This window comes from Tiliqua scincoides, chromosome 5, assembly GCF_035046505.1.
Source record: "Tiliqua scincoides isolate rTilSci1 chromosome 5, rTilSci1.hap2, whole genome shotgun sequence".
Taxonomy (NCBI): domain Eukaryota; kingdom Metazoa; phylum Chordata; class Lepidosauria; order Squamata; family Scincidae; genus Tiliqua; species Tiliqua scincoides.
Window position 1 is genome coordinate 41,284,134 of NC_089825.1, and position 25,263 is coordinate 41,309,396.

The window sequence follows — 25,263 nt, forward strand, 5'->3', positions numbered from 1 at the left end:
TAAGCAATTTGAATTTCCCACTGTAGGAATCAGGTGAGCTTCTACAGGTTGGCTCAAAGCCAGATGCTTTGTTTACTGGTCAGTTGGAAAAAGAGGGAAAAGGTCAACAACAATAAAGGAATACTGAATCTGAATGACTCTGCAGCTCCTTTGAGATACTGAGGCAGCACAGAAGGCATCCGAGGTGATGAAAAGGTCAAAAGCTGGTAAAAATAGACAGAAAATGAGGGAAAATAGGGGATTTTTTTTCACCACATAGACATTAGAGTAGCAAAAGAACAAAAGACAGCTGCCCAGATTGATAGTGTTCTTGACACATTTCAAAAATGTTTCTGTATCAGGGGAAAATTTTATTTATTCCCTTTAGCTTTGGGAAAAAAATATATTGTAAGCCGTAGCATGAAGATTTTTCAAGGCAGTTTTTATTAAGAGGTATCAATAAAAATTTTCCATATGTATTAGGAGTACTACCAGTTTGAGAAACTTGGTTTCTTTGGTCTTTTGGTGCCTTACTACTGCTACTTTGATCCCCCTGTTGGTATTATTGTTGCATTATAGTAGTCCAGCCTAGAGGTTACCAGTGCATTATCACAGAAGCCAAATCTTACTTCTCTAAAATCCAACCTAGCCGGCAAATCAGTGTAAACTAATAAAAGACATTTTGAGCTATGGACCCTACCTGGAGCAATGCTTAGTTCGACAGCAGTCCCAGAATGTGCATCTTTAGGGGGAGTGTCAGTCAGATGGCCCAACAATTATGGCACCTTCCTGTCTGGATGGAATGTCAATGCATTCATCCTCATCCAGACCATCACGGCTCAAAAATCTGTTCACAGTATCTATTGTCTTACCTAGCACACTTGTAAAAAGGAGAATTTTTTTTAAACTGCCTTCTGTTTTTTTCTGACAGGTTAGAGTGAAATAGCCACAATGCGGTATATCCAGTTCGCAACCCAGCCAAGCAAGCTAGAAGAATACCATGATCAATGGTATCAAAAAGCCACTGAGAGGTGCAAGGGAATTAACTTTGCATGCCTCCATCTTCAGTATTGCCACCACCTGTTTGACCTTGTCCAAAAAAGGTAGATAAAAAATGGCCAGAGTATTCAGATCCAGGGCATCTGGAGACATTTGAATTGCATCATTCACTTACAATTGTCTTTTTCAAGAAGGCAGGAACCATCTCCTCGTGAAAGGAGGACATGATCAAACTGATCAGCCCACTCTGGCTACAACTGAACTCAAGTATTTAGCCAGACACCTACCCTATCCTAAGGTGAAATTAACCAAAACTCAACTGAAAATCAATAGCAATCAACAAAGGCTATTGATTCCTCCTGCATAGAATCTTTACTTAACCATGGCATCTGTAATGGAAAAGATAAAAGGGATTTTAGCGTGGTTCATACATAATGGGAAACCATGGTTTCCTGCAACCAACATGCTTCTGTGAAGAGCAGGCTCACATTTCAACCCTCCTCTTCCTTCTTTGATATGTGAGAGGAGGAGAATGAAACCTTTTAGTTTCACCTTGAAGTAAACCACAATACCATGTTGTTTCCGAACTTGGAAGCTGTGGTTTAGTGAAACCATGGTTTGATCCTAGCTTACTTTTCCCTAACTGTAGTTTGAAGTAAACCACATTTCCTGAGTTTGGACAGGATACTGAATTGTGGTTGATTTCCAAGTAAATTTAAAAAGTTTCTGTCTTCATCTTGTGAACAAAAATGGAGAGGCGGGGGAAAGTGCATAGGTGTATGGTTCACAAAGACTCAGGTACAAAATTTTTCAGATGCTCTTTGAGGACAAACCCAACTGACCAAAAGCTCATCTGTCTTGTCTGTATAAAGTCTCAGTTTGTTAGAAAACATCTTGACTATCACTACCACCTAAAATTGGTTCAGAACGTGCACTGTCTCTTCTTCAGGGTCAGATGATAAGAAACAGCCTCACAGTTGTCTTGGTGACCATAAAGTCCTGAGATGCTTCAACCAAAGAGTTTACAATAACTGTGTATGTGAATATTAAAAATTTTGGGCACTTCAACCCCATCACAGCAACCAATTTCAAAAGCTCAAACAAGGACCCTGCTAGGTAGTGTGGTGCTAAGACAGTGGCAGAATCCTGTTCTCATTCTCTTACATAGGAAGCTGCCTTATATTCGGCCCCTAGTTTAAATTCAGTATTATCTACGTTGTCTCACAGCAGCAAACCAAAGTTTCAGAAGGAGTCTTTCCCAGCCCTAACACAGGGGTGCCCAAACCCTTGCCCTGGGGCCACTTGCAGCCCTCGAGGCCTCTCAATGTGGCCCTCAGGGAGCTCCCAGTCACCAATGAGCCTCTGGCCCTGCAGAGATTTGTTGCAGCCTGCACTGGCCCAACGCAACTGCTCTCAGTATGAGGGCAACTGTTTGACCTCTCGCATGAACTGTGGGATGAGGGCTCCCTCCACTGCTTGCTGTTTCACATCTGTGATGCAGTAGCGGCAGCAAAAGAAAGGCCAACCTTGCTTTGTGCAAGGCCTTTTATAGGCCTTGAGCTATTACAAGACCTTCATTCATTCATATAAGTTCATCTTTAATATATTCATTTATGTAAACTTATGTAAATTTATTCAAATTTGAAATATAAATTAATTCTTTTTTCCCCCGGCCCCTAACACAGTGTCAGAGAGATGATGTGGCCCTCCTGCCAAAAACTTTGGACACCCCTGCCCTAACAGGAGATAACAGGGATTGAACCTGTGACCTTCCACACTCAAAGTATGTTCTTTGTCACTCAGCAACAGTGCCTGTTTTGCCCAACAATGCTATGTGTATTTGATATAGGTCATCTGTCACGATAGATGACCCACCATCCCACCATCCTTGTGAGCTATCATGATGTTGTTTCCCCCTCCAGTAGCCCTAACCTGAGAGCCAGGGTGGTGTAGTGGTTTGGGAGGTGGACTTAGACCTGGATGATCCAGGTTCAAATCCCCCCTCAGCCACAAAGCTTCCTGGGTGACCTTGGGCCAGTCACTTTCTCTCAGCCTCACCTACCTCACAGGGTTGTTGTGAGGACAAGAAAGAGGGGAGGAGCAGCTGTGTAAACCGCCCTGAGCTCTTTGGAGGAAGGGCGGTATAAAAATGTGAAAAATAAAATAATACACATCTGAAAACCCATAGTTGGCTGCCCAGTCCTCTTCAGACAAATCTGACAAAAGCATTCCAGGTCAACATTCTTCTTCAGGAAAAGAAAGTCTTTGTTATTGTTGTTTTCCTAGAACTGACCTGGTTTTATAAAGTGAAAGATACAGGCCCAGTGAGCAGTCAACTTCACTCCCTAAATTGCCTGATATAGGAACTGGAAGCAGGAATAGTTCAACTTCTGTCCATTCCCGGATTTTTCCTTTGCCCGGGGCCATAACTCTGTCTTCCTTTGCATTCTGAATAGATGCCACATCAACTAACTACACGGAGGTAGAATGCTCTTTCTTTTACCCTTCTTCATGCATCTATCTCTCACTCAGTGACCACCTTACCTCTCCTGCTTTCACCAGGAGAATCAAAACCAACAACCTCAGTACAAGTACTCCCAGCTTAATTGCTGCTTGCTGACAGCTGGCACAACCCTAAACAGGAGTAATAGCTCCAAAAAATAACCACTCCTATCCAGCTTTTGCAAATTTAGGTGTTTCTCCAAGCAAATATCCTTTGGTTAACTTTATCAGGTCAATAAAGTTAACTTTATCAGGCCAATCTTGAATTCTTTACACACACCGCTCTCTGCATCTCCCCCTCCCCCCACCACAATGTTTATTTAGACACGTTCTGGTCATTCCCATAGTCTTTTCTCACCACTAGAGTATTCTAACTGGGAGGTGATTGTTTGGAGAAACAGGGAGAAAAGGCAGAAATGGGGGGGGCAGGTGACGTGATGATACGGTCCCTTTGGGGAGAAGGGCGGGATAAAAATAAAGTTTATTATTATTACTATGATACCCCCACGTCATTGCATCACTCCCCCATGCCTGCACAGTCACCATCTCCTTAGAAATGGCTCCATTTCAAGCTGTACCAGGATGGCAGGCCAATTTGGCGGCATTTGCCATGCACCTCCAGTAAATGCTGCCACCAAGAGAGATGGCAAAAAACCGCTACTCTGTCACAGGGGACAATGAACCCCCTTGTCCCCTGCTTAGCTACGCCACTGAGAAAAGGTATCCTCGAGACCAGGGGTACCTAAACCCCAGCCTGGGAGCCACTTGTGGCCCTTAGGGGCTCCCAATCCGGCCCTCAGGGATCCCCTAGTCTCCAGTGAGCTTCTGGCCCTCTGGAGACTTGCTGGAGCCTGTGCTGGCCCAACACAACTGCTTTCAGCATGAGGATGACTGTTCGAACTCTCACCTGATCTGTGGGATGAGGGCTCCTTCCACTACTTGCTCTTTCATGTCTGTGATGCAGCAATGGCAGCGAAGGAAAGGCTGGCCTTGCTTTGTGCAACATCTTTTATAGGCCTTGAGCTACTGCATGACCTTCATTCATTCATGTAAGTTCCATCTCCAAAGAAGTCATTTATGTAAATTTATTCAATTTTAAAAGTAAATTAATTCTTTTTTCCCACCCACCCCCCAACACAGTGTCAAAGAGATGATGTGGCCCTCATGCCAAAATGTTTGGACACCCCTGCTCCAGACTGATGTTTGGGACTAAATAGAGATGAACAGCAGAACAGATCAGTAGATGCCCCCCACTGTGTGCACACACATGCATGTGTGCTTATACATGTGAGAGAGAAGAACCCAAGAACAACCCTGATGGCTCAAACCCATGGAATGACTAGTCTAACATCCTGTTTGTCACAGTGGCCAGTTAGGGCATGAAGGTGACAAGTGACAACTTTTCTTGCTTTCCCCCCAGCAACTGGTATCAGAGATATATTGTTTCTAAACATGGAAGCTTCATGTAGTTGTTACAGTGATGGAATTATCTTCTCCAAATTTGACTAAACCCCTCTTTAAAACTGTCTGAACCAGGAATTGTTATTACCATTTTGTAGACCAGTGGTTCTCAAACTTTTAGCACTAGGATCCACTTTTTAGAATGAGAATCTGTCAGGACCCACCAGAAGTGATGTCATGATGGGAAGTCAAGACTGGAAGTCATCAAGCAGGAAAATGTTTAACAATCCTAGGCTGCAACTCTACCCACCCTTACCCAGGAGTAAGTCCCATTGACTATCATTGTTAAAAGCTTATACATTGTTAAAAGCGCAGATCTGTAACATTTCCCCACATGCAGTTACGTTCCATGGGAGCATCAAGTCTAATATTTTAAAAATAAAATATTGAAATGAATGGGGACCCACCTGAAATTGGTTCACAATCCACCTAGTGGGTCCCAACCCACAGTTTGGGAAACACTGTTGTAGACAGTTTTGTCAGTTAATTTTGTGTTGTGTTCCAGGATAGACTTCCTTTTGTCTATCCTGAATCTACAGTACATCAATTTCATTGGGTGACCCTCAGTTCTGATATTATAAGAAAGGAAGAATGTTCATTCTTTCTTCCTTATCTTACAATTTATAACTTTAAAAACCTCAATTATGTGCTCCCTTAGGGCCAAACTATATGTCATGTTAACACATCATCATTTCTCTTTATTATGCTCTTTTAAGAAAGCAATCATGTGGATCTAAAGTTGGACTGAGACCACAGGACAAGCAGAGAGGATTTTCTCACCATTTCTCACTATGAATCACTTCCCCTAAAGTGACAATTTGCCCCCCCCCCCCCAAAAAAAAATCTCATTGTAGCAAATGCTAAGGCGTGAGATGGGGAACGAACTCTCTGATCCCTATCTAGATAAGGGCACACATATACCTGCTATTCAAGTAAAAACAACTTGGACAGCACAATTCTATATGCACTTACTCCGAAATAAGTCACACTGTGTCCAATGCGGCTTACTCGCAGGAAAGTGATATAGGACTGTAGTTTAGAAAATGATGTGATGAGTTTAACATCACACCTAATTTGACTTTAGTCTTTTTTCTAAACTAAAATACCCATTTCTCACAGGTAAGGTGCTCCAAATCTCTTGATCATTGTGGTCATACTTTTGCACACTGTTTCCAGCTCTATGATATTATTTTAAGGTGGGGTGACCAGAAGTGTCCACAGTATTTCAAATCTGGTCGCACCACAGTTTTACATAAAAATATCACAATACTGGCATTTTATTCACAGTTCCTGACATAACAGCTTCTGAGCTGGAATGTGTCTTTTTTAATTGCTGCTGCTAACTTAGTTGATTTTTCGTTGAGCTATCTACCATAACCCCAAGATCTATGGCTGGAGCCAACTCAGATTCTACCATACACACACACACACACCACTCTCTTATTTGATGGCCCAATCCTAACTGGGTCTTGTGCTGCTGGAACTCATATCCCAGCAGCATAAGACCTTTTGTGGTGGGTGTGAAAGCCAGGTTGCCATCCTGTGGTTCTGGGCCACTGTTGTAAATGGCTCCTGGAGACTCTGCAGGTCTTGGTAAGCTGTCAGTGGGGACATGTCATGGATAGGGAAAAGGGGCAGGGGGAACTTTGGGCAGGGAGGAGGAAAGCAGAGAGCAGTTCAAGGGAGGAGAATCTTGGCAGCACCAATGTGTGCCAGGATCCTATCCCCTCTTTTTGAACCTTCCCTGCCCCTGTTCTTGCACTTACACCAGGTATGTAGCTGGTATATGTCCGACAAGACCCACAGGCCACCAGGAAGCCTATGCAGAGGCAGGAAGAAAATATTTTTACTTAACCGAGGCAGGGTTTCTGACTGTCCGCCCACCATCGGATGCAGCATGCACCCAATAGGTGTATTCAGAAGAGCAGAAACTCAAACTGAGATGAGGGACCTGGCCTAAGGTGGATCTCTAGATGTATGCCACCTCGATCCAGTGTCTTATTAATTTGCCATCTGTTAGCAATCCCCACAATGTCATCTCTTGCACAGTCCCAAAGTGGATTGAAAAGGAGATTGGAAGGGGCAAGGCAATAACTGTGCAATTCTATATACAGTCCTATCCACATTAACCCAACAAAACTAAGGACCCAATCCTATCAAACTTTTCAGTGCTGATGCAGCCATGCCAATAGGGCATGCACTGCATGCTCCAACCGGCAGTGTGGGGGATGGGACACACAGAAGTCTCCTCAAGGTAAAGGAATATTTATTCCCTGATTTCACAGCTGATTTGCAGATGCATGGGTTCTGGAATGTTGAATAGGAATGAACCCGAAGGTACATGTCACAATTAAGTGCAAGGTTTGTCGTTGAAAAGTGACCCCAAGATACTGACTAAGAAATTAATGCCAAGCCTCTTGCACAAGTAGAAGGTTTCATACAGCAACAGACCTTTGAAGACATTCAAAGAATTGGGATGAAGTATCAGTTTTTGCATAAATAACCATTGCTATTTTCAGCATCACATTCTTAGGAGTGTAATATTAAAATCAACAAAGCAATAAGAGTAGTTATCCAGTGACCTGAAATTTTTCTTCAAGTTACATGCACATTTTAAAGAGGTCTTGAAGTTGGCATTACCAACATATATATAACAGCATCATCAGAATATTAGATCAATAATCAAAAAAATGAGGTATTGCATGCTTCCCCCCAATTATCATATTGCTCCTTAGCTTCCTGTTAAAAATAATAGTACAGTCTTTTGGGGTAATTAATTCAGATGGAGAATACTTGATTTGATTAGTAAATAACTTGGATGGGTATTTAGAGATGGGATATCACCATTTTAATTTTGCTTAATTCAAGATGTGCAGGAGACATACATCTATACATGTGTCCTTAGCACTAAGTACCTGTCTGAAGAACTAGTCAACTACCTTTATAGTATCCCTTCCTTCTAGACAGTAGCATAGCTAAGAATTTGGGAGGGGCAGTGGCGTAGCTAGCGGGGGGGTGGTCTGCCCTGGGTACCACCCTTGGGGGGTGTAACATCACTAACATAGTGAAGGTTAGGAGTAACCCCATCATGCCATATACCGTTGGATGCAGAATGGCTTGCGGAATGCATTGCAAAAAAACTGGATTGAAATATCTCCTTTCCATCAAAAGTTATGGCCAAAAAACCAGAAACCAAAAAATGCATGGAACTCTATGAAAAATGAAACTGAGCCATATTGCGTGTTTACTCATGAGCAGGCGAATTTGCCATAGTTCGTCGGAAAGGGCAGGCTGAGAGGAATCCAATGACACCAGAATGGTTCCTATCCAATGAAAGTAGCCCCAAAAAACACCCAAGGAGGAAGTCCCTCTCTCCAAGCAGACGAATGTATCGAGCCCTATGGAAAGCGAAAGTAAGCCATACGGTCCCGTACAGTAGTGAGTAAACAAATGTGCCTTGGTTCCTGGTTAAGTCAGGCAAAGAGGAATGCAAGGCTAGCTGCATGGTCCCCATCTAATAAAAGCGGAGCTCAACAAATGTTCCAGAAGGCAACCCTCCACCAAAGAATAAACCAGAGGCTTGAGCTGATAAGGTGGGCACTGGGGAGGGCTGAAAATCTCACTGATTTATTTGTGGGGGGTGTTATTGCAGGCAGCAACCCCCCCCCAAAAGAATAAAACAGAGGCTTGAGCTGGTAAGGTGGGCACTGAGGAGGGCTGAAAATCTCACTGCTTTATCTGTGTGTGTGTGTGTGGGGGGGTGTTATTGCAGGCAGGCTACAGAGAAAATTCACTTGGTGAAACAGTTCTGGCTTCCCCTTATTTATCTGTTTTTCTTTAATTTAATTATTTATAATTATTTTATTTTGCTTGATGATGTCACTTCCAGCCATGACATCACTTCTGGTGGTTCCTGGACAGACTCTCATTCTAAAAAGTGGGTCCCAGTGTTAAAAGTTTGAGAACCACTGCCTTAACTCCCAACAGGTCAATGAGACATCCTGGGGGGGGGGGGTAACACCCTAGTGACCAAAATTCTGGAAATTGTGGCTTTTAGGAATAATACCATCATGTTATAAACCATTTGATGCAGAATTTCATCCACTGCTTGTGGGAAAATATTCACTGCATTTTTTTTGTTGTGAGGACAAAATAAGGGGGGGAACCATGTACACCACCCTAAGCTGCTTAGAGGAAGGGTGGTTTAAAAAGTGAATTAATTAAACAATATAATTAATTGATAATTATTAATATTTAATTAAGTCATGTGGGGTGACAAAAATTTATGCGCCCCGGGTGTCAGATGACCTAGCTGCACCTCTGGGGAGGGGTCACTTGATCCGGGTGCCACACTTGAGGGGTGTCAGGAGGCACCTTTCCACGGCCTTCTGAGACCCAGGGAGGCTGTGTGCAACTTCCCTGAGCCTTGGAGGGTCTGCCAGAGGCTTTTAAGAAAGTCATGTTTTTGCTCAAACTAGATGTGCCTTTCTAAGGGCTTCGACAGGCTTTCTGAGGCCCAGGGAGGTTGTGTCTGGCCTTCCTGGCCGCCAGAAGACCTGCTGGAAGCCTGAGAAAGACAGTTCCAGTTTTGGTGAAAACCAGAAGTGCCTTTCTAAGGCTGGAGGGGGAGAGAGGGTTTTTAAAAGTTTTTTTTTTTTTTAAATTTGCCCCTGGGTACCAAATGGCATAGCTATGATCTTATTGGTTCCTTCAAACTTTATGATACTATGAATACAGTGGGACTTACTTCACTGAGTAAACGTTTAAAATTGTGATGTTAAGCAATGCTTATTTTCTGAAAACCACTCATACAAAATATAGTGAGATATACCGCTGCCATTCAGTTCTTCTTTAATTCTCTGCCCCTACAGGAAACACTTTAAAACAATTAGCATTTCCCAGAAAGCATAGTTATATAAATCTTTTGGTGTTTGGGTTTACATATGTTGGATATTTCTTTCTGTACCAGTCCTGAGTGGTGCTTTCATTTAAAATGCAAATAATGTAAAGATAGTTTCTTCCACTAAATATTATAATACAGCAAATCACAGTAAAATTTACTTCAAATTCCAATTGTACCCTCATACAGTAAACATAAACTTCTATTTTAAAGGAAGGGAGAATAGTAATACAGTAGGTAGTACAAAAAGGTTTGCTTCTGAAATACAAAAATATTATTGAATAGACACAAATGCTAATATACTACAGTTTATGAAATTCTATTTCAGAATTATCATGTTATATAGCTATGCACATACATACACAAGTTCAAACCACTTCATATGTCTCTTTATGAAAAGGTAAATGTATGGGGGTCAAGAACACAAGAGTTGCTTGATCTCAAGCTACAAGTAATTTATAGCAGTTATTGCTGTTGCAGGAAACCAAAAACTGTTTTCTCATCTCTTGCATAGTATTCAGATCTGTGTTCACCTTTTCCTGGGCAAACCTTACAAGACTCCTCAAAACAAACTGCTGTTGTAAGCTAAACTTCATGGTGCCACATTCTACTTTCTTGCTGTTTTTAAGTCAAGTGATAGGTTACCAAAATTAATACAATACACACAACAGGTATATCCCAACAGTCACGGAGTGAGGCTATACATGTTTGCAAGTTTCAGCAATAAATAATGCAGTTATGTGGCTGAAATTCTCTGGAATCCGTGAGGATGCAAGTCTAGACAACCCATTGAATTGCTTATCTCAAGCATACTACCCTACATAGCTAACTAGAGTGAGCTACAGAAAGCCTCTGTTGCTGCCTATCAAATGCAAGTACTGTATAGCAATATGCAAGCGAAGAAACTACTTGGATGATATTTCATTTAAGCAATTCTGGAATGCACTTCTATGTAAGTAACTTGTATAGTATGTACAACTGTATAAGTATACTGTACATTGTTGTAGCAACACACAGAGAGAAAGAGATCAGTGCTAGTCTATTGAAATGCCATAGAGATGTCTAGGTTCTACACTGTTAAACTGCAAAGTACCACATTACATGCAATAGCCATGTTAAATGACATGTTTTCACAAAACAACATGCCATTGAACCTACAGTTAGTATGAGCTCTTTAAATATAACAGAATAAAAAGGGCGAGGAATCGGTAGAAGTTATTTTTTGCAAGAAACCCCTCCCCCAAGATATAAGAAAAGCTGAAAGCTGCGTTAGATGTTTATCTATACATAAGAGACAGGTGTCGCACAAACAGAAAAAAAAAATCATGAAGCCAACGAGAAATTTTTGACTCCCAACGTCCATCTGTTAAATTTGAATTCATGCATAATTGATTATCCATGACTGATAAGTTCTTTTCTTTATTCTAGTATCCTAACACAGGTGTTTAAACATTACAAGTTAAATCACCACGAAGGTATCTAAGAAACTATAAGAACATGATAAGGATTAACAAACAATAAAATGACATGTCATTTAATAGAGGTGACCCAAGTTTAAGAAATTTTGAACACACATGTATATTAAATATTAATAACCTATTCTGCTATTGTAATAATAAGGTTAAGTAAGCTGCTCTCTGCCAAAAATGAAAAGGGGGGAAAAGTACAAATATGTGAAAGAGACATAGAAATGAGAAGCAAAGGCACAGGGAAAACGTGTCAACAATAAACAAGAGGAAATGAGAAAGAAGGAAAAGATGAAGGTGGAAACTAATCTCTGTGTGTCATTATAACTGCCAGAGTACTGGCAAAGAAGCAGCATCCTTTTATTTCAATTTTAATCATTTCTGAATTTTAATTCCCTGCTCCTTTTGTAATTCTCCTGGCATTCCCCATATGCATCCACCACAGCCAAAACACCAGTGTAAATTAAATGGCACACAACAAGCCACACCAACGATGTAGTTCTCCCAATCAGGTGACCAAAAGCCAGAAAGGTAAGTCTCTTTAAAAGTCCTTGTGGGCTACTAGCCAATTAACTGACTTTTGTGTTCTTCACCTTCTTTAATTTTGAAAAGAGAAGACTAACAGTTAACACACATAGCTGCTCATAAAAATAAATAAATAAGCAAAGCCAGTAGTAATACAATAATCAGTGACCATCAGGGCCTGGAAAAATGAGTTTACTCTCACTGGCACTAAGGAGCATCACATGATTATTTAATTACAGCTCTAATTTTTGTCTCATGGATGGCAACAGATCAACAATTAATAGGGCAAATAGAGGAGACTGTATTTTTAAAGAGACAAAACCTATACTTGAAATACAGTTTGGATATGTAGCAAAAGGATCCTGAAGAACATTGTTCTGCATGTCACAAATAGTTTGATATATACATGCATGCATTTTATATATATGTGTGTTTGTTTGTGTGTACATACATATATATATGTACATACATATGTTTGTGATATATATATATATATATATATATATATATATATATATATATATATATATATATATATATATATATATATATATATATATATATATATTTCACAAATACATATGTGCAGGCACTAGATCCATGCTGCTGATAAAATTTTTATTTTCCTTTGACAACATTTTTTCTAGAGACTTAAAATTATACAATGGTATAATATTAATAAAAACAAAATATTTAGTGTTTTGATGGTCTCATCCTATAACAGCCCATTTCCCTCACTGAATGAATAGCTCAAGCAGTAGGTTATAAGATTACAGTGTCAACAGAAATCATTTGGTTACTCCTTAAACTGTGCCTCAAGAGTTTTAGAAAGCCAGTGCAACCTTGGAGCACAGACGTCCTACGCTCACCCTGTCAGCAGCTAAGCCAAGTTTCAGCCTCAAAAGAGCCATACATAATTATACACAGAATGCATTAAAATCACCACCCTTTGAGTTTATGAAAGTAGAAAGCAGAGTTGCTCAGCCTGCACTCAAAGAACAGGTCACAACTTTCTCATAAGGTTGAATGGGTAGAAAAACACTGTAATGTGGGGCCAAGAACAATGTCAAATCTACAAATCAGGGATACCAAAAGAACCCAGAATCTATTTTGTACCCACAGTCTCCAGTTAAGAACACAAGCTATCATAACCTCTGTCTTGACTGGCTGATGACTAGGTAGGGTTACTAGATACAAAGGGGGACAGAGTGCCTATACCTTTAACCATTGTATAGAAGTGAGAATTTTGGCAGGTGCCAAACATGGAAGGTTTAAAAAGCTGCACCTGTCAAAATTCCCTGTTCTATACAATGGTTAAAGGTATAGGCACTTTGTCTTCCTTTGATTCTGGTAACCCTAAACATGAGGGGAAGATGGATAATGAAAACATTTCTTCAAATATTTGAAGAGGACACTCCAAAGGGTAAGCAACCTACAAGGGCAAGCCAATGAATTACAGAAGCCTAATGTGGCTGCTTTGATGCCACTAGCTGTTGAAACAAAGTAGCTTGAAGACTGACAAGCTTAAGCTGTTCTTAATTTAAAAAAAAAAAAAACACCTGGTAACTGTTTTTCTACAGTTGTAGCTGATCTAAAAGGTTTTAGTTTATTGAACCAAATCAGCACACACACACACACATATAAATATTTCATCTTCAAAAATGTTCAAGCAGTTAAGCAAAGAAAATAAACAACCCTAGAATTAAAGTTAGTGGAAGGAATATTTTGCTGAACAGACAACACCTAGGACTATTTCTTCACTATTTTTTTCAAAGCATGCACCAAATATTGCCCTAAGATAGAATGTTCCCTTTTACTGTATAGGATCTTAGTGAGATGCATCTCCATTAAAATACAATGTACTTATGGAAAGCTGTTCGTATTTATGGGTTTAAAGATTCAGCTCCAAGTATATTTCTTATTATGACCACATTCAGGGCCCAATCCTATTCAACTTTCCAGCTCCAGTGTAGCCACAATGCTGCCCCTTGGCAAGGGATCACATGTCCCCATAGCTTGAGAAGGCACTGGTGACTATCCCTCCAACACACCCCTCTGGCACAACTGCACCAGCACTGGCAAAATGGATAGGATTGGGCCCTCAGTCACCAAATTTTAGATACTGTGGGTAAGGTAAAGACTTATTCCTTCTTTCCCTACCACCCCTCAGCACAGCCTAGATTACAAGATTATTCTTCTAGCACTATACTTGGTTTGGAAATTACAAATATCATATTAACTGGGGAATGACAAACTCTAGTACGATATGGTCTCCTAAATTTATGGAATATCACATAATGGAGGTTTTAAGCTTTGGAAATACATCTACAAGACATGCAATTAACTGGTTTTTCCAAATAATTATTTTATAGGTTTCAAAGTGAACACTAGACTACTCACAAGTATGTCACTTGTGCAGAGTATTAGTATCATATGGAAGATCATTAACAGTACAATCCCATATATGTCTATCTGGAAGTAGGAACCACTGCATTCAATGGGTTTACTCCTAGGTAAGTGTGGAAAGGACTGCAACGCATAAAAAGAGCCTTCTTGGAAATGACAAATTCCTGCTGAAAAGTATATGGTTTTGAATTGTTTTGAACAAAGACAAGCACTTCAGAAAAGTAGCATAAGATTTTTTGAATCTTAAAAAAAATAAAAATGCAAGGGATTGTAAGGTTATACAAGTCATTATTTTTATGAGATAGCATATCTCACAAACTTTGTAACAAACACTCCCATTCTAACCAAGTTACAAATGAGGATGCTTAGAATCTCAGTCTAAAAATGTCTCCTCTGCTCACATGCTCTGCGTATATATAGCTGCAATAGTAATTCTTATGAAGACCGTAACTATCAGTTAGATAGCTATTAAGACCCAATTAAAAAGGAAGGAAAAAAGTTATGATACATCAACAATCAACAGAAATGAAAGTACATGTTTGGTCTATAGAAACATTCCAGTTTTAAAACCCAGTCTACACAGTTTCAAAAGTGGTAATGTGTTGCTCCTTCTGCTGCAGCTTGACTAGTAGTTTTCACTAATTTCATCACAGATTCCGCTTAAGTTTAACAGATCTTTTACTGTGATGTCTATCTGTTATATAATCCTGTTATAAATGGTAGCTAATTGGATGCATATGTTCACATGGATGTAGCGGCCTTGTAATCAAAATGATTTCAGAAGGGTCACCACATATGTAAGCTATCCACCCATTGCCCTAGTGTGCTAGTGCTGTCCCATGCTGCTACGCTTATTCAGTGTTCTGTATAGGATTGCAATGCTAGAGGGTCACAGTGTCTGCATTATTAATGATAATTTTAACTCACTGTCTCTCTTTAATATGACTGCTTGTATGCCAATAAAGGTTTCTTTCTATCTGCTAGAGGTCATGCAATGAAGCTATACCATTCAAAATACATTTATGGCAGAGTGGAACTCAAAGGATCAGGAATATAGCACTAACAGCACAATCCTAGGCAGGTCTACTCAAAAGTAAGTTCCACTGACTTCAGTGGAACTTATTCCCAAGTAAGTGTATATAGAATTGCAGCCTGATAATCTCAGGTTATTATGCAGGACAATGTATTCTCAGGAATGACTCTGAACATTTAAAGCTGAAAAAAAATGGATTTTAATTGCTTTCGAACTCTCCTCTTTTAATAATTCTTTCTTATAGAAACAAATTCTTTTCTACTAGCATACAGCATAAGCATTTTTAATTATTATTTGCAATTTTGCCATTTAAAACACTAAAAACCATTCTGTTAATGAGTTGAGATCTGTCAGAAGTGATTCTCTTCCTATATAGCTACACTAAGAACAGACTTTGCATATTCTAACCATTGAGAAATGTTCTCAGTTGCAAAGAAAATCTTTACACCTTGGGTTTTATTTCCATAATTATGGCAACACTATTTTGCACTTACGCACAGTGTGCCTTTCATCCCAGAGACCTATGAACATTTTTCAAATAGTATGTATACAAGTAGTTATGTCTCAAAACCCTTGTGAAACCAAAGTAGTAATAAATGTTGTCTCCAATAATATTCCTGGCCCCCTGGGAGGCAGAGCAAAAAGCAATCAAGGATACGCACAACCTGTTTTAGGAGTTGCATTTAGCCCATCCGAAAATAAATTGCTTATATGAGCACCCAAGATCACCACAATGAGTAAGAGACACAGTATCTGGTCCCATAACATAACCACTAGAAATTGATAAAGGTCTGAGATCCAGTATCTGTTTACAGAGATATTAAAAGTTCCTGCATGTTCTTAAAATAAAATAGCTGAGACACATACAACATCCATCAGAATTATGTGGCCTAAGTGTTGATATACTAGGGGAAGAAATCAACTCCAAATTTAAAGCCCTTAAGATCATGTTATGCCATAAATTGATTTATAAAACCCAACAAGCTTAAGTCTAGGGCAGCATCTTGTTGGGTGTATGCTGTTTTCCATATGGACACAATTCTGATGGAAACATATCTATGCATGCTTAATAATCTATCTTTTATCAGTTGAACTATTGGCATAAGCGGGTAGGACTTTATGAAACCACAATGTCCTGATAAACTTTGGTTTTAAGTAAAGTGATAGAAGTAGACCTTAGTGATACAAACACTTCTAGATATTACTGTGACCTTATAGATTCAACTATTTAGTTTATGGTAGAATAATCATACAAACAAAAGATGTGTAAAGGAACAGTAAGATGTATGTATGACATTGTCAACGTTTCTATGTTTCTATCACTTCTAGTCTCAGACTAGATTTTCAAGAACGCATCCCGGTTTATGTCAGTGGAATTTTCCTATCCATCTATCAGCACAATCCTAAGCATGTTTATTTGAAAGTACTGTACATTCTGCTATGTTCAATAGAGTTTTTGCCCTACTAAGTGTGTTTGGGATTGTAGCCTAAAAATATTGTTTTGACATAATTACGTGAAGGGACAGTAATCTTAACTCACATGCCTAGGCTACCATCATTGTTTGATAGAATTTAAAATGGTTTCACATATTAATGCATATGCAAATGACATTAGAAAGCTACCATGTTGAGATCAGTAAACACTCTACTATAGGTATGCAGTAGCCTAGTTAGGAGGGAAATTGTGATACAGTTGTACATTCATGGCAGGATAGCCTTTGGAAAAGTGACTATTTTCCTGTGTATTCCACAAAGTGTGAGCAAATTAATGCTAACAGGTCTTTGCACTTATTGAAACATGAAAATGACTTTTGTTATATACCTTTTGAACATAAGAAGTTCCTCTAAAGAGCTCTCAGACACTAGTTTTCTCCCCCTTCCTTGGCCACCTTCACAGTGCTTGCTACGTTCACTATTATCTTCCTATTTACTGCAAATAAAGAGAATGATTTATGCCTACATCTATATATAACGACAGTATGCAGGATGAAGAACAGACTTTACAAAAAGTTCCAAAATTAAATTTAACTTAAAGCAGGCACTTTAACTTCTTCAACAATCAAATCTGTAAGTAGCTCTTGTAAACTGTGGAAACTTTGTCATTAAGTGAAGCTGTTTAAAATGCACTAGACTTCATAGTGACAGATTTGCTGAACATTTTTTCCTCACATACACATATGTGCTTTCAGTTATTAATAATATGCTTCTGCCCTTATCTTCGACAGCTCGGATATACACTATGTGCAACTTGCTAGGCATATTAACTCTTCAGAAACAACAATTTTACCCTGTGAAGCGTACAATGTAAAATTAGATACTAATGCTTTAAAACCAGCTTCAACACACCACAGAAAGCAGCATGGAAGCTTCCTTTAAGGTGCTCCTGGTCCAAATGATAAAACTTTTTTCATATACTAACAAGGAAGACTCAGTTGCCATGGGTAATACTGCCAGGTAGATATGGAAATGGAATCAGAACCATTATTTAGTGCAGAGAGGGATATAAATACATGCATAAACTGATATTCACTTTGAGAAATAAATCAATATTTTTCCTTTGATTGCTGGGCTGTCAGATTAATGCAGCATAAACAAAGAGTAGGTGCATGATGACTTAAAGTCAAAAGTGTTGATTTCAAAACAGGAATAGATTATTGAAGTTCTGTGCCCACTACATAAAAAGTTAATTTACAGTTAACAGGAAGGTACATCCTCGCCATTAAGATATGTAGCATTTCTATTAATAAGCTTAAAGTTGATACATCAAAAAGGTCAGGAAAATCATCCAGCTTATATCAAACACGTTCATTTTACCATCCTCTGTCATCATCTAATTATTTCTGGCAGTCTTTAATTTCAATCACTTCCTAGTTTCTTCTTGAATATATACTTTGATAACCTTGTACAATAAAGATGCTTTCAGTGATATAAAGAATCACTGGCATAATGAGTTGTTTCATCAACAGAAATATATATTTTGACATGTAACCAGGCTGGGGGGCGGGGAAGGGATTTCCAGCTGCCTGGCTACCCTAGGTTGCTAAAGATCTGATGTGGGTGTCTTAAAAACACTTGTATTTTTCAAACTGTCTGCAAGGTAGTGATAGTGTCTAATCACTTGGTCTGGCACTTAGAAACAAGAAATATTTCATCAGACCTGAATACAATTTCCATGCACATATAGAAAGATGGAGAAACTGAGGATCTTAATGGAGATTCTAAAATTTGCACTGTGTCAATCAACATAAAGTAGAAAATTTGCTTTACATTGAATGCAAACATGTGATTAACATGTGAGCAAAGATGTATTTGTAATATTGGTACTTTTGCTGGAACACAGTAGTTCCATAGATACATACAGGCATATTTTGTACAAAGCCTAGTCGTATTAGGAATGTGCCTTTGGTAATAGTTTCTAATACAAGTAAGTTTAAAATATTTTGCTATATATTAATAATGTAAGAAAACTGGTAAAAATTCTTTCTTGCATAGAGCATTAAAATAGTAATAATCTTATTGTCTTTTTTTTAGTTCTGACAAGATTTCTTTTCAAGAAATCAGAATAGTTTATATGATTTGCTTCTTTTCTGAGAGCTGCACTTTGAAGCATTTACAAACTGAATACATCTTTATATAGGTATCATAGGGTTGCTATAGGGTTTTTGCTATGTTAAAGATAGCCATTTTAGTATTGTAAGTTTGTTGAGAGTTTATGTCTTTAGGCAGTTTGCATTATAGGTTCACTATTATGTTTTGTACATTTTGCTTAACAATTTCTATAGCCTCTGTCTCCTCTAATGCCGCAGAACAGGTGTTTGTCAGCTGACCTTATGGGCCTATAACACACCATAACCTGGCATGCCAAAATCAATTTCTCTGTGTCATATTTCAATTCAGAGTTGGAATACTGGTACATTTGCTATGTGAGATTAATGTACTTTTACCGAACATAGGGTGATTTTACCCTAATGGTAAATAACATCCTGAACTTATTTTTCTTATTAAACTTCACAGACATATGAAGAATCCTCTAAGGAATTACTATGCAATTTAAAAGATCAATACTAGTAGAGCATATGAAAATGGAAAGTTCCCTTTCAGGCCCCTTGAACAGAACACGTTGCTGTTACATGTTTCGGAGCTAATAAAACCCATTTTGCATAAGAAGAACTATTTATTACACATTTTAACTTGTGAGAAAGAGAAATGCAGTTATAGGAAAAAACACATTGACTGTGAATGTGTTCCTACTTTTTTTTTCCAACTGGGATATCTTTTATTCCAAGGGAAAAGTATTCTTTGGAATATTTTTAATCAGCAATGTAACTGAGCTTATTAAGCTATATTCATGCCTTTGCCCAGTAGGAATACTGTTTTTTATTTTTTTTGCCCATTTAAAACAATGGCCCAAATTAAGATCCCCAAATCTGGTGATGGTTTTTATACACTCTTCAAGAGACAGCGAAATACCCAGTCAATTCCTTTTGCCAACTAAAGTTGGATTTTTACACATATTGTAACCTTTCTTAACAATGTGAGAAAAACAGAGTAAATATATTAAATTTGTTTCACAACAGATGCTTAGGTTGTTAATATTTAAGATGTCTATTCATGCTATTCCTGTCTGCACATTTGTCAAAAATGTAAGCTTGAATGTTAATGTTTGCCAGCAGACTGGAGCAGACAAGTATACGAATGCACTAGACCAAAATAATACTTGGGAGAAATAAAGAGCGCCTTCGAAATCCTATGTAGCAGAATAAAGATCTACTACCCTATCATAAGCTGGAGCCTTGGAATCCTTTACTCCGAAGTTATGAATGGCATGTGAGCTGACCTGAATGAAACTCTAGACACTGGCCTGACAAATGAAAGGGAGGTGAGAGAATCAGGCTGATGATCACAGGTAAAGGGTCTCTCTGCTGCTAAAAGAGAAACTTTGGCCCATGGGAGACAAGTTGGGTGCCAACGTTTTTCAGGGGCAGAACTGAGAAGATGAGGACTTGGGGGGGGCATCAAACTCTAGCTTTCAAGGCAGCCCTGATTGGTAGGAGACAATGCAGGATGCTACATGCAAAGGGTCTGGTGTGGCCTGAAAAGGAAGGCGCCCAAGTCTCTGGACCCAGCAGCTGCCACTTCTGGTGGGACCCTCTCAGCAGATCTGCCCGCGCCAAGCTTGGCTGCTGCAGGTTCGGAGGGAGAGGAAATCGCGCTTCCTCTTTGGCTGGCTCCCTGTCTGATGGCGCGCCGAGGACCACCCAGTTCTCAAAGCAGGAGACTCTGCCAGGGAAAGCCAAAGGAGAGACCTCACGCGGAGAGCAAGAGGCGCACCTGTGTGGGAAGCCGCCTCTGGAGAGGTCAGGGACGGGTCACTGGACCCCCCCCACCTCTGCGCGCCCCCGCCTGCCCTCCTCCTGGCTTCCGCCCGCTCCCGCGTCCCCAGCGCTTTCCTCCACCCCCTAGCAACGCACGCGGGGTGGGAAGCCTCCCTTTCCAGGCGCCCTCGCTGGGGACTGCAGCGGGCACCGCTCTTCCTCCCCTCCAAGGCCACAGAACTTGGGGAACTTCTCTCCCCCCGCAGCTCTGCTGCGTCCGGGTGGGAAGTTGCGGCAAACTTTCCGGGGAACGCGCCTGCCTCCCTGGCTGAATGCGGGCCACTTCTGGGCTCAGGAGCAGGTGCCTGCCGCGCGCAGGCGACTGCCAAGCAGGTCCAGCCGGGCGGATCGAGAGCACAGTTCCAAGCATGCCTACTCAGAAGCAAGTCCCACTGTCTTCAGTGGGGCTTACTCCCAGGAAAGTGCATCCGAAGAGCACAGTCCCATGCCTGCCTACTCAGAAGGAAGTCCCATCAGAGTCGGTGGGGCTTGCTCCCAAGAAAGGGTGCATACTTGCAAGCCTAAGAGCACACGCCTATGCCTGTCTGCTCAGGTCCCAGAGTGTTCAGTGGGGCTTACTCCCAGGAGGCTAGGACTGCAGCCGAAAAGCACAAACCTATGCTTGCCTACTCAGAAGTAAGTCCCATGCGAATCGGTGGAGCTTACTCCCACGATTGCTGCCTAAGGGCACAAGCCTCTGCCTGTCTACTCAGACGTAAGTCCCACTAGAGTCAGTGGGGCTTACTCCCAGGAAAGTGTGGCTAGGGTTACAGCCTAAGAGCCTCTGCGTGTCTACTCAGAAGTAAGTCCCGCTAGAGTCAGTGGGGCTTACTCCCAGGAAAGTGGAGCCAGCCTAAGAGCACAAGCCTATGCATGTCTACGCAGAAGTAAGTCCCCTGAGGGTCGATGGGGCTTCCTCGCAGGAAAGTGGCAATGAAAGCGGCGATCCCTGCCTGACTTGTGCTGCTCGCTCACTTCCAGTTGGAAAAAGGAGCCCAGCCTCGCTGCGCCCAGCGCCCAGGTCCCCTCCGAAGTCCCCCGAACGACCTGCCACTGGCGCACACACACACACGTACACGCGCGCACAGACACTGGAAGGAACGAAGAGCAACTCACTCATGAGAGGGCGGGCAGGCGAGGCTGGGCGACACCTTCAGCTTCCCAGGCGCCGGCGAAGTTAATTGCACTGAACTTCAAGTTGTCTTTTCACCCATCAGGAGTGGGCGTTTAAAGGCAGGAGCGCGAGGGGGGAGGAGGTGGAGGGGGAGCCCCCCCACCCTCAGCCAGCCAGCCAGCCACCCTCCTCCCTCCCCCTCTCGCTCTCTCCTCCTGCTTCTTCCCCCCACTCCTGAACTGCCTGGCAGGCGGCGACGGAGGAGAGGAGAGCAGGAAGGCGACGACGACGAGGAGGAGGAGGAGAAGGCGGTGCCCGCCTGCTGCTGCCGCTGCCGCCGCCTTTCCACCCTCCCTCCAGACACGAGGGCAGCAGGAGAGGTGCCCAAAGCCTCGCCAGTGGGGACTCTCTGTCTCTGTCTCTCCTCTTCTTGGGCGAAGTGTTGGAGCTGGAGCAGGCAGGAGGAAGCGGCGACTCGGCCGGGGCCGCCTGGCTGGCTGGCTCTCCCCCTTGCGGAGGCTTGCCCACGTTGGTGCAGAAGCCGACGAGAAGCAACCACCGCCGCTGCCACCGTCGCTCTCCGGGCTGGCGCACGGGGGAGAATTGCTGCGCGCGGGGCTCCGAGGGGGCCAGGGGGAGGCGCAGGGTGCCCGGCTCTCGCTAGGATGCTGCTGGGGCTGGATCCTCGCCTCCTGCTCGGCGCCGCCGTCTCTTCTCCCCTCTCGCTTGCCTGGGGGGGGGCTGTTCTTTTTTTTGGGGGGGGGGATCTGTTGTTGCCGCTTCTGCTGCTGCTGCTTAGGAAGAGTGGCTGGCTGTGTGCGCGCCTATCTCTGCCTCCCTCACCGCCCCGGGGAAGGAGGAAGTCAGGTGAGACACACACACACAGTCTTACTTCCCTCCCAGTCCCTGTGCGACTGGTAGGAGCTAATCACTGTTGTTGGGCTTGTGTTGTTGTTGTTGTTTTAAATGCTCCTGTCTTCCCTTCCCCCTCCCTTTCTCTTTCTCTCCCCCTTCCCTTCCTTTAAATGCTGCTCCCCCTTCACTCCCGGAGTGCAGCGCCCCACACAGGAGTACCAGGCGCACTAGGGCTACTCTGCCCCCCCTTTATCTCTTCCCACTTTCCATAGATCACCCCCCCCGCCTCCCCCCCAGCTCGTTTATTTCAGTCTTTCTCCACCACATGTTTGGCTGTCAGCTGCTGGCTGCTCACTTCAACCCCAAGGGGGGGGGGCGGTTTCCCCAAAAAGAAAGGATCTAACAAAGGTGATCGGTATTTGAAGGCTCGGAAGGGAGCGGAGAGAAAGGAAGGGATCCGACTCCCAAACCAGACCCTCTCCTCCCAGCGGGCGGCGGTGGAAGCCAACCCGTCCTTCGATCGCGGAGACTTGGGCTCGGATAGAGAAAGAGACCGTAAGAGGAGGCTTGGAAGAGAGGGGGCACTTCATCGCACGCCAGTGCAAGGGATGTCTGTGTGTGAGTGTGTCAGTGCAAGGGGTGTGGGGGTGTGTGTTGCCGGGCAGACCAGGAGCATCTCTTTGAAATCTGGACCGGCTACAGCAGAAACTGGCTCATCATTTAACATTGAGTGGGAGGGGGGAGCCGTTTACACGTGTGGGGGGGGGGGGGTTGGGGGGACCTGGTGCCTTGCGCTGCCCAGTGCCACTCCAGAACCTGGCTTGGAGGTGTTCCACTCTCCAGCGACTGGGGCTGGTTCTTTCTCTCCACGCTGGGCTTGGTTTCCTAGGCTCACCCTGCCTGTCTGCCTTCCCGTGTGTTGTCTTGAATTTGGCTCAGTGTGTAAACTGCTCCCAGAGACAGACTTTGTAACATCTTATTACTTTCCTTAGCTGGAACACTATACGCTACAGTGTGTGCAAACAAAGTTTTGGGGGATCTGGAAATATCTCTCCCCCTCCCCCACAAAAAACATCAAAAAAAAAAAAAATTAAGAGGACTGCTTGTTTTCCTCCAGATGGCCATTAGGAAATGGACTGTAAATTTGTGTCCCCCCCCCTTTAAAAAAAAAATAATTCTGATTAGTATGATTCTTCAACAACAAAAACACATTTTGACGTGAGAACAATGCCAGGGCCAGGATTGCAAGGGCACAACATCCCTTAATAACTTAATGCAATTTCTTGCCATTCCTGGAAATTATTAATTCTCTCTGTTACTAATCCTCAGAGACCTAAACCTAAAGGTGACATAATACACTGTGTATGTGTCACCTAGAAGATGCCCAGTTGGTGATAATAGGTGAGAGATGCAAAACATTCATTTTTTTTTTTTTTTTTTTTTACATTTTAACAGATGCTACATGTACATTTTAACAGAAGCTGCAACTCCAACCTTCTACTGGAGCAGTTTTGAGTTTCATGGAGTCCATTCAGATGACAAGGCCGTTTCCAAAAGATGGATTTGACAAGCCTCAAAGCCAAGTTGTGGAGCCAACATCATCTACAGTGACTCCCTATCTAGTGTTGTACTTGATATAGTGGAAATTGAGTAATCTCAAGTTGACTTTAGAAAGCATGGTGAAACATAAGGCCAGATGTACAGTGGTCAGGGCCAAAGCAGTAAGATTTTTGTAAGTTTAAAGCAATGGTTCCCAAACTTTTTTGACTGATGGCCCCCTTCACCTATTGGGACATTGGCGGCTCCGCATTAGGGCTATAATCCTATACATTGTACAGGGTGGCAAGTTTATCACAAGGAATTTGTGGCTCCCCTGGTTGGTTTCCGTGGTTCCCTATGGAGCCGCGGCTCACAGTTTGGGAACCACTGATTTAAAGGAATACAACTTGTACTGCACCCAGAAGCCGGTAAGAAGTTAATGCAGATATTGGGCCACTAATATAACATGTCCTTTGTGATCCATTCTGTAAGGTGATGGATCACTGTGTTTTGAACCTTCCTGAGTATGGCTGCCTTTGATGTCCTAGCTTTCTCACCAGTTTGATCTGGTAAAATGTGCTACCACTACCCAGTTCCCACTATCATCTGAAAATTGGATGCTTTAGAATCCAGGTATCTTGAAGGTTAAATGATCACTGGAGGTAGCATTCCTCACTTTAGGTATGTTCATTGCTCACATGATGGGAGAAAAGGGTATGGGGGAGCCTCAATAAAATCCACAAGTTCCACCCTTGATTTCCCCCTTCCAAATTGGCTCTCTACAGCAATGTAAAAATAGTCACTAAGGGGAATAGCGCAAAAGGTCGGGGGGGCAGACCCTCTGTGCAATTCAAATCTGCCTTTGGTTTGTATCAGGTAGTGGGTATGTGTAACACCTCTGAAATATTGGGAAGGGGTCCAAAACCACTTTGCATGCAGAAGCTCCCAGATTCAATCCCTGCCGTCTCCAGGAAAATTAGAGAAAAATTAATGTCTGAACACCGGAGAACCTCCAGTCAGTGTTTACAATACTGTACTGAACTACATGAAGCAGTGGTCTGACTTTGCATAACACAGCTTCCTTTATCTTGCAAGAGGTGAGACAAATT

The 25,263-nt window shown here is 42.0% G+C and overlaps 1 protein-coding gene across 1 annotated transcript in view; it reads right to left on the reverse strand.

Moving 5' to 3' along the window:
- The window catches only part of SATB1 (SATB homeobox 1), a 150,214-nt gene extending 128,407 nt beyond the window's left edge, over positions 1–21,807 (reverse strand). The window contains exon 1 of the mRNA XM_066627516.1: positions 21,763–21,807. The gene's annotated coding sequence lies outside the window, so the exon portion shown is untranslated. The remainder of the gene's footprint in view (positions 1–21,762) is intronic.
- Positions 21,808–25,263: the final 3,456 nt, after the last annotated feature.